Raw genomic sequence first — 9757 nt, forward strand, 5'->3', positions numbered from 1 at the left:
TCTGTTAATAGTTGCTTTATGTACTTTGGTGTCCTTGTGTTAGGTGCATATATATTAATAAGTGTTATGTCCTCTTGGTGGAATATCTCCTTTAGCATTATATACTGCCCCTCTTTGTCTCTCATTGTCTTTTGTAAGTTGAAGTCTGCTTTTTCTTTTCTTTTTTTTTTTTTGAGGAAGATTAGCCCTGAGCTAACTGCTGCCAATCTTCCTCTTTTTGCTGAGGAAGACTGGCCCTGAGCTAACATCCATGCCCATCTTCCTCTACTTTACATGTGGGATGCCTGCCACAGCATGGGTTTTGCCAAGCAGTGCCTTGTCTGCACCCAGGATCCAAACCAGTGAAAGCTGGGCCACTGGGAAGCAGAATGTGCAAACTTAACTGCTGCACCACCAGGCCAGCCCCTGCTTTTTCTGATATAAGTATGGCAACACCTGCTTTCTTTTGTTTACCCTTAGCTTGGAGAATCATATTCCATTCCTTCACTCTGAGCCTATGTTTGTCTTTAGAGCTGAGATGTGTTTCCTGGAGGCAGCATATTGTTGGGTCTTGTTTTTTAATCCACCTAGCTACTCTGTGTCTTTTGATTGGAGAATTCAATTCATTTACATGTAGAGTGATTATTGATATATGAGGGCTTACTACTGCCATTTTATCTCTGGTTTTCTGGTTATTCTAAGTTTCCATTGTTTCTCTTCCTTTATATTTCTGACTACCATTTCATTTTGGTGGATTTCTGAGGAGGTTTTTCTCAGTTTTCTCTCTGTTTGTGAAGTGTGGCTCTGCTGTGATTTTTTGTTTAGTGGTTACTGTGAGGTGTGTATAAAAGATCTTGTAGATGAAATAGTTCATTTTCTCATAGTATCTTATCTCCATTAGCCTAAGCAGGTCCTATGCCCATCCTCTTCCCCTTCCAGGTGATTGTGTTACATATTATTCTGTTTTTAGTGTTATGCATTTGTGACTAAGTTGAAGTGTTTATAGTTATTTTTGATGCTTTCCTTCCCTTTATCTTTTAAGCTATAAATAAACATTTGCTTCCCTGTTCTGAAAGAGAGCTGCAGTTTCCTGATTTTGCCTATTTATCTCCTTGCTCAAAGCTTTGTAGATCTTTACCTTTTTGTTTCTGGTGTGAGGACATCTTTAATTATTTCTTGTAGTAAAGGTCTAGTGGCATTGAACTCCTTTATCTTTTGTTCGTCTGGGAAAGCTTTTATTTCTCCATCATAGCTGAAGGAAAGTTTCGCTGGATGGAGTATTCTTGGCTGAAAGTTTTTATCTTTCATTATTTTGAATGTATTATCTCATTCTCTCCTAGCCTGAGGGTTTCTGCCAAGAAATCTGCTGAAAGCCTGATAGTTTCCTTTGTAGGTTATGTTCTTCTGCCTTGCTACCCTTAAAATTTTTTAAATTTTTTCTTCGTCATTGACTTTTGTCAGTTTTACTATTATATGCCCTGGAGAAGGTCTTTTAGCATTGATGTAATTAGGAGTTCTATTGGCTTTGCATATTTGTAAATCCAGTTTCTGCCTCAGTTTTGGAAAGTTCTCAGCTATGATTTCTTTGAACAAGCTTTATGCTTCTTTCTCCCTATTTTCTCCATCTGGAATACCTACAATCCTTATATTGCTTTTCCTAATTGAGTCCAATATTTCTCAAAGAAATCCTTCATTTTTTAAAAATCTTAGTTCTGTCTCCTCTTCCATCTGTAGCATTTCTATATTTTTATTCTCTAAATCACTAATTCTTTCCTCCATAACATCAGCTCTATTTCTTAAGGATTCTAGATTATTTTTTATTTCATTAATTGTGTTTTTCATATTCAGAATTTCAGCTTGATTTTTTTTTATAGTTTCAATCTCTTTGGTGAAGTATTCCTTCTTCTCATTAATTTTGTTTCTGAGCCCACTGAAGTGTCTTTCTGTGTTCTCTTGTAATTTATTGAGTTTCTTTATGATGACTATTTGGAATTTTGTCATTCAGATTGCAAATTTCTGTGCCTTCAGGGTTGTTTTCTGGTGAATTATCATTTTTCTTCTGGTCTGAATTGTAGCTGTAGTTTCTCATGGTGTTTGATGAACTAATCTTTTGTTGAAACATTTGTGGTTGTATCAGGTCACAGATTCCATCTGCTCCTGCTGAGGGGAAGTGGGAGCTGTGTTTCTGATCCCACCTCATCTGCTGGAAATTGTGGAGGTACTATGGGTGCTTGCACTGGCCCAGAGAGTGTTCAGGTGCTTGTGTAGACTGTGCTTGGTGGGCTGAGCTTCCTTGCAGGGACTGGGCCAGAGCCATTTGTAGAGACCACAAGGGCACGGTGGGTTCTCCTACCACCAGTAAAGTGATCATGAGTGGGCTAAGGGCTGCCCCTGCCTCTTCCTACAGTTGCCCCAGGGCACATTCCCACTTTTGGGGCACCCATGCCAGGCTGGAAAACAGTTGTGCACGTGCACAAGGTTGCCAGGGGAGGGCAGGGAGTGCTCACCTATCTCTACCACTTCCTGGAGTGCTAGTCAATCCACCCTCAGATGTATACTGTGTGTGTCTCTCAGGCATCCTATTGTGCTGTGGGGGCTTCCTCTGTTGGTCTATGAATGTCTCTTTAGTTGTAGTTCAAATGGGGAGAGACAAAGGGAACAGCTCACTCTGCCATGTTGGTGATGTCACTCTCCAAAAAATGTGGAACTTTTCTTTTCATCATCTATTGTGACCCCCAACGTGATCTCAATCACTCCCGTGCCTTTGCAGCTGTGGGACTGCCAGTGCTTACCTTCTCATTCCAGTCAGCAGGAATCAAAAAGGGAAAGATAAGGCCCCCTACGCAAACACTCTTAAATATAGCACATCACTCTCCTGCTTATATTCCATTAGCCAGAATTTAGTCACGTGGTCACTCATAGCTGTAATAGAGGCTAGCCAGGGGCCAAGCTGCAAATAAGGGTTCTATTATTACAGAATAAGAGAAGAACAGACATTGGGAAATAATAGATGCTTCTGTAGGTGACAAATCTTATCACAAACCCAGTTTAGCCAGCACAGAAGTCAGGTGGATCTAAACTTTGAAAGACTTCCACATCTTTTCTTTTGGAGTCGATCCCCAGGCATGATTCTGAAATGGTCCTGTGTGTCCAGCCGTGATTTTAGAGAATTTCAGTTGCCAATGGGTTAACTAATTCTTGCCTCTAAACTGCTGTATGTATCACAAGTCAACCTTTCAATTAAGAGGTAGTCAGAGCACATACAAGGACAGAGAGCTGGGACTTCATGGAGTATACAGAACAAGTTATGTTTTTGCTTGCTTATAAATGTTTGCCTAATAAGTGATTCTATGTGTGACAGAATTCCTTCTGAACCAGCTGTCATTAAAATTCAGTAGCAAGGTTGTGGGGGAATAGTTAGCCTTCCTCTACTTTTTAAATTTTTGCAGCTACAGAATCTACCAAAAATAATCTGTTAGCTGTGCACAACCAAACTGCATTGGTCAGTTCTCAATGCCATGGAAACAGTGAACGATAAGGCACAGATCATTGGTGAGACTGCATTCTAGAAGCTCTCCATAGGCTCTGGCCACAGTCTCCTCTCTGAACTCACTTATTTGGGCCTGATTCTGACCATTTCTGATCTCACCCTGGACCTGTACTTTCTGCTTTTCTCCTGGCCCCTTTGATGCCTTGGGTTGCACTGTCTGCCCCTTCCCATATTTCAGATTCCTTCCAGATGTTGCCTCCTGGTGCACCCTTGGCTCCAAGTGCTGCCGCTGAATTCAAGTTCTATCCACCTAGGAGCTCAGCCCAGTTCCCAGGAACCCTGCCTGGGATGAATGTCCCAACTTCTTTTTTCTGCCTCAGATCATTTGGACATTTTTTACAGAGTCATAGGAATCCTTCAAGTTTCTATTGAGTTGTTATATATTCCACATAAGCAGTCAACATGTTATGACACATTTATTAACTTGTACTTCAAATTGAATTGATCAAACCAAGAGGGACTGACTTTAAATTGTAGGCATCAAAAGCTTGCTGAAGAGGGGCATGGATTGAACGGCACCATGACCTGTAGCTGCACATTAGGATCTGAATGGTTAAGCTTAGTCCAGGCCAAGCACTCACTCTCTGAGCTACGAGAATCCATACTTTGCCCTGGAGCTCACCCTACTTGGAATTTGGAATTCAGTCAGAAATTGACTCATCCGAGCCAGAAAATTGAGTCAGAAATTCAAAAAAAGAGGTTCCTCCAACAAGATCTAGTTTGTGTTTCCCTTTGAAAATTCAAAGGTAAGGATGACTTAGAAAACTGTCTTGATGAAAGAGGATTTGTTTCTTTTAGTGACAGTAATCAGGATTTATTGCTTTATAGTGCAATTATAGGTTTAAATCAGTGTCCTCTACGAAGTATGAGCAGAAAGCCAACACCCTTTAAAGAAAACAAATATCAAATATGTAAATGGGGATATAAAGTAGAAAGGACATTGCTAGGATGTAGGCAAAACTAAGTTGCAGATTCTGTGAACTGTGAATTCTTTAATACCTGAAAATACAACTGGGTGACCCTGTGTCACTAAAGGTTCCAATGAGAGGTCCTCACGTCTGGGATTAACCTTCAGTTGATGACTAAGGAAATGCTCACAAGGGCCAAAGAGCAAAAATGGATTCCTCCTGTTGTTTAGACAGTCACCTGTGGTGATCCTCCCTTGGGTCCCATGGTGTGTTTGCCTTTCTGCCACTCCTCCATGGTGAAATCAAGGACAGCCATGGAAATGCCAAGACTTTACAAGAGGAAATTTCTAGGAAGGTGCAGGAGGGAGGGAAGGGACCACATTTTGCCTGAGCAATAGTAGAAGGGTTTATAGAATTATTGGTTGCAATAAGCGTCCTAGGGAGAGTGGGGTCTGACCTGAGAATCGAGTCATGTCCTGGAATGCCCAGGTAAATGTGGTGGAAGTGATGGGGAGGGAGTTTGGGAGGGGCCTGAAGGGCCTCAAGGAAGGGTAGAGAACAGAGTAGGACACACTGATCGCTGGCCCCGCACCTAAGGCATTGAGGGACAAGGGCCATCCCTTAGTTTCCCATGTCTGATACTGCATGGGGAAGTTCGCTTTTCTGGGAGAGAGAATCCAGGTGTACCAGCTTTGTCTGGATGAAGACAGGGCTGTGGAATGCAGCAAGGTAGGGTGGTGCAATGCAGGTGGCACACCAGCCCAGCTGTTACTACCTCTGTCTGCTTCCTAGGAGGACACATTGACCTTGAAAATAAAGCACTGCACTGCTTGGAAGCACCAGCCCATCACCTCCTGTCTGAATTCTGGCAGAATGTCTAATGCGCTGACAGAAGGGTGATTCTCCCCACCCCGTCTGAGTTTTTCCTGGAGCTGTTGTCCTGGGAAGACAAGAAACACGTCTCTGGCAAGAGGCAAGACACCAGTACAATACCCCTGAGAGGCACATGGTGTCGGTGGCCAACATCCTAACTTGGATTATAGGATATTTGCTTTAGCTTTGGATTTGTAGTTTCCTGGGATGGAAAGCCATGGACTTCTTCCCTGAGATCTCTGCAGAGGTGGTTTGGCATCATGGGACAGGATGGGCACACTCTGTAGTCAAACGATCCCATTTTTCCCCGTATTGAACCAGCTCTGTGAATTCTAACAGAACAGAACTGGCCGATAAACACACTTTGCCTTAATTATTAAGTTTCTATAATTTTGAGTCACCAGGTAATTTATAGAGTTAAACACAGCAACATAGGCAACTGGACTTTTAGAAATGATCTTCTAGTCATAGCTTGATTAGTATTTTTCACAAATTATCTCATTCGACCTCAAAACAATTTACAAGACATTAGAAAGAGTATGCAAGAATGATGTTTGGCTAGAGGTTTAAGAATTTTATTGATCTTCTCTCAAAGAACCAGCTTTGGTCTCATTTTCACTATTGTTTTCCTATTTGCTATTTCATCAGGTTAGACTCTGATCTTTATTATTTCCTTTATTGCTGACTCTGGGTTTGATTGCTCTGCCTTTTCTAGTTTAAGGGAAAGCTGAGGCCAATGATTTGAGACCTTTTTCTCCTCTTCTAATACAGGCATTTAGTACTATAACTTCTCCCTGAATGCTGCTGTAGTGGCATTCCACAGATTCCAGGATGTTCTGTTTTCACTTTTGATCAGCTCAAAATATTTTCTCATTTTCCTTTTGAAGTCTTCTGTGGCCCATGGGTTATTTATAAATGTATTATTTCATTTTCAAATATTTGAAGATTTTCCAGACATCTTTCTGTTATTGCTTTCTAATTTAATTCCGTTGTGGTCAGAGGATATTCTTTTTTTCATTGATGATAAATGCATTTCATTATTTATTTAGATGTTTAAGCTCTCACCCTCGATTTTTACAAGCTGGTGAACAGTGACAAATTATTTCTCCCGCATAACTATAACCACACATTCCCAGACAGTATAAATATATGGTTGAACTAACATTAATACACATCACCATTTTATCAATTACATAATAAAAAAATTATCAAGGATTCAAATATTAAGTTACACATCTCAAAAGGCATATAAAACATTAGATAGCTCTTCAATTCATTAGCAGAAACCCATTTCTTTTTTTTGCAAGAGAAGTTGGGAAAAGAAGGAAAAGAAAAATCACAGTTCAAACGAAAATAAGTTGGTAAACAGTTTCAGATAAGTATGAAAACTATTACAAGAATTTCAGAAATTTTATGATCAAGCATTGCTTTAGCTACAATAACAAAGCTTTAAAAAAATTACTAAATTGAAGAGCATATTCTACATGCTCTGTACAAGACAAAGGCAACATTTTACTACAAATACTTGATAGCCCCCTCCCATTCTTCCCTCAGGCCCTTCTTCCAGGTTGCACCCCAAAGTACCAACATTAAAATTAACTGTGAGGCTTTCTTGTCTGGAGACATTAAAGATATGTGCTTCTGTACAATGTAGATTTTCAAAATGGAGGTTTCCATAACAGCACAAAATGAGATTTATAGAAAAACATTAAATAATCACTGTAAGACTTGGTAAAAATAAAAAAAAAGTTAAGGGGTTGGCCCAGTGACATAAGTGTTTAAGTTCACTTACTCTGCTTCAGTGGCCTGAGGTTTGTAGGTTCAGACACTGGGCACCGACTTACACACTGCTCATCAAGCCATGCTGTGGTGGTGTTCCACACACAAAATGGAGGAAGATTGGCACAGATGTTAGCTTAGGGCCAATCTTCCTCACCAAAAAAAAAAAAAAAAAAAAAAAGTTGAGCAAACCTGATGTACACTGGTCTGAATATCAGAGATATAAACATAAAGTGAGCAGGCAAATAACCATATAAGCCCTACTTTCTATGGTTGAAATGACTCAAGGAATAAACCACATAAGGTCCAGAAGGTTCATAGTTCCTGGGATTTTAGGTTCTGTCTGATACAAAAAAGATACAAGTATTGTGCCAGGTATTTTGGCACCTAATTGTTCTAAATCTCTTATATATTGATAAGGTTCCAGCATGGGAATTTTAAAGACATAACTCAAGACTGCATGATTTCAGAAAAGGTCAATTGGTACAAATGATAAACACATTTTAAATGCTGAACAGCAAGAATCTTTTGCTAAGTGTCCAAATAGGTTGATTGTAACCCAAACACAGAGGTTGCAATTCTGTCAGGCTTGTAGCCTGGTAAAACTGCTTTTTAATACTTTTACAGAAGCTTCATTAGACTTATTCAACAAGCCACCACATTGGCTAATACATACGATAACTTAGGTCCCGTCTCAAGCTCCACCGAAGGCAATGGCATCAGGCACCCTAGTTTTATAGAACGCAACAGTTGTTTCTATGACCACTGCAGTCTTTGAAGCACAGCTGCATTTTAGGATGATACTTTTCCAAAGACAAAGGTTGCTTCCTGTTAAAAGCCCCACACCGCTTTGGTCTTATGAACTGTACTGCATCTCCATATTTCGTTCCACCTTCAATTAATGCTGGGGCAACAAGCTCGGAGCTCTCCGAAGGCCTGCAACACAACGAACAGGAATACAACATTCAGGTTCCTCAGGAAACTTCATCTTTACAAGACTTAACCAGTCACTGACAATCTGGTTGATGGAAGTGCACCGCCATCAAAAGGCCAATCAAGAACATGGACTCCTTCTTTCTCTACGAGAGCGGTGTCATAAGTTGCTTCACATACTCTTACTATTGTGGTAACTCCATACGTCTTAAGTTCCTCTACAAATGTGTTTAAGGTTGCATTGGTCAGATTGTGTGCAATAAGAAATCTCACGTTGGGGCCAGCCCCATGGCTGGGTGGTTAAGTTCGCGCTCTCTGCTTCGGCGGTCCAGGGTTTCACCGGTTCGGATCCTGGGCGTGGACATGGCACCACTCATTAAGCCATGCTGAGGTGGCATCCACCATAGCACAACCAGAAGGACCTACAAGTAAAATATACAACTGTGTACTGGGAGGCTTTGGGGAGAAGAAGAAAAAAGAAATTGGCAACAGATGTTAGCTCAGGTGCCAATCTTTAAAAAGAAGAAATTTCGGGCCTGGCCTCGTGGAGCAGCGGTTAAGTTTGCACGTTCTGCTTTGGGGGCCTGGGGTTCCCCAGTTCAGATCCCAGGAGGGGACCTATGCACCACTTGTCGAGCCACACTGTGGTAGGCGTCTCACACACAAAGTAGAGGAAGATGGGCACAGATGTTAGCTCAGGGCCAGTCCTCTCCTCCTCAGCCAAAAGAAGAAGATTGGTGGCAGATGTTAGCTCAGGGCTAATCTTCCTTAAAAAAAAATCTCATGTTCTTGTATGTGACTTCCACAGGAGCTGGGCAGTTCATTCAAGCTGTATTAATTTAGTCTAAAAACACTCAATAGGGTTATGAAAGAATTTAAGAAATTGAAAACAGAAAGGGTGCAAAGAAACTGAGTCTACTTCAATATACTCCACTTGTAATTCTCAGGGCTTTGAGCATGAAGCTGGGAATCATGGGAAATGAAATGAACCTCCTAAATAGAAGCAGAAATTCTTTAATGCAGTAATATAGCAGCAGTGGAAAAGAAGTGCACTGAGGTTTTCCCCATCCGGGTCAGAACTCGTGTAAAATGCTCCGTGGATTTCAATTCAACACTCTGTGTCCGGTTTAACCGCTCTTAGGGGGACTTCCTGATGGAGTAGTAATGACTTTCTGCGGTTCACCTGTCTGCCTAGAAGTCGTGCTGTGCCCGGCGGTAATCTCCACTGCCTTTCAGAAACTCCATAAATGTGTGAGCAAGAACACTACAGAACCGAGAGACGTGTTTACTCTTTGAAGATTGTGGCCTAATCGGCCCTCCGGGGATGCCGCCGGGGCCCCAAGACTCTCCCGGGCAGCGAGCGGCTCCCGCCGCCGAGAGCGGTACCCAGCCGGCCTGTGGGCAGGGCAGCCGATGCGTGGCTGAGGCCGAGAATATTTTTGATGTGACTCGAATCCTTTCGAATTTACTGAGACTTGTTTTACTGTCTAGAGTATGGTCTAGTCTGGTAAATGTTCTGTGGGGTTCTATAAATTGGTCAATAAGGTCAAGTTCGTGAATCATGTTGTTCAAGTCTCTATAGCATTGCCGATCTACTTGTCCTGACAGTTATTGGGGGGTGTTTGAAATCCCTGACCATCGTTGTGGATTTATCTGTTTTTCTTTGCAGTTCTATTAGTTTTTGCTTGATGTGTTTTGAAGCTCTATCGCTCAGAGCATAAATATCAAAGATTGT

The 9757-nt window shown here is 41.4% G+C and overlaps 1 pseudogene; it reads right to left on the reverse strand.

Annotated features, from left to right (window-relative positions):
• Positions 1-7823: 7823 nt before the first annotated feature.
• LOC100059458 (protein tyrosine phosphatase type IVA 1-like) lies at positions 7824-8846 on the reverse strand (annotated as a pseudogene).
• Between the last annotated feature and the right edge of the window lie 911 nt (positions 8847-9757).

Source organism: Equus caballus, chromosome 17, assembly GCF_041296265.1.
Source record: "Equus caballus isolate H_3958 breed thoroughbred chromosome 17, TB-T2T, whole genome shotgun sequence".
NCBI lineage: Eukaryota > Metazoa > Chordata > Mammalia > Perissodactyla > Equidae > Equus > Equus caballus.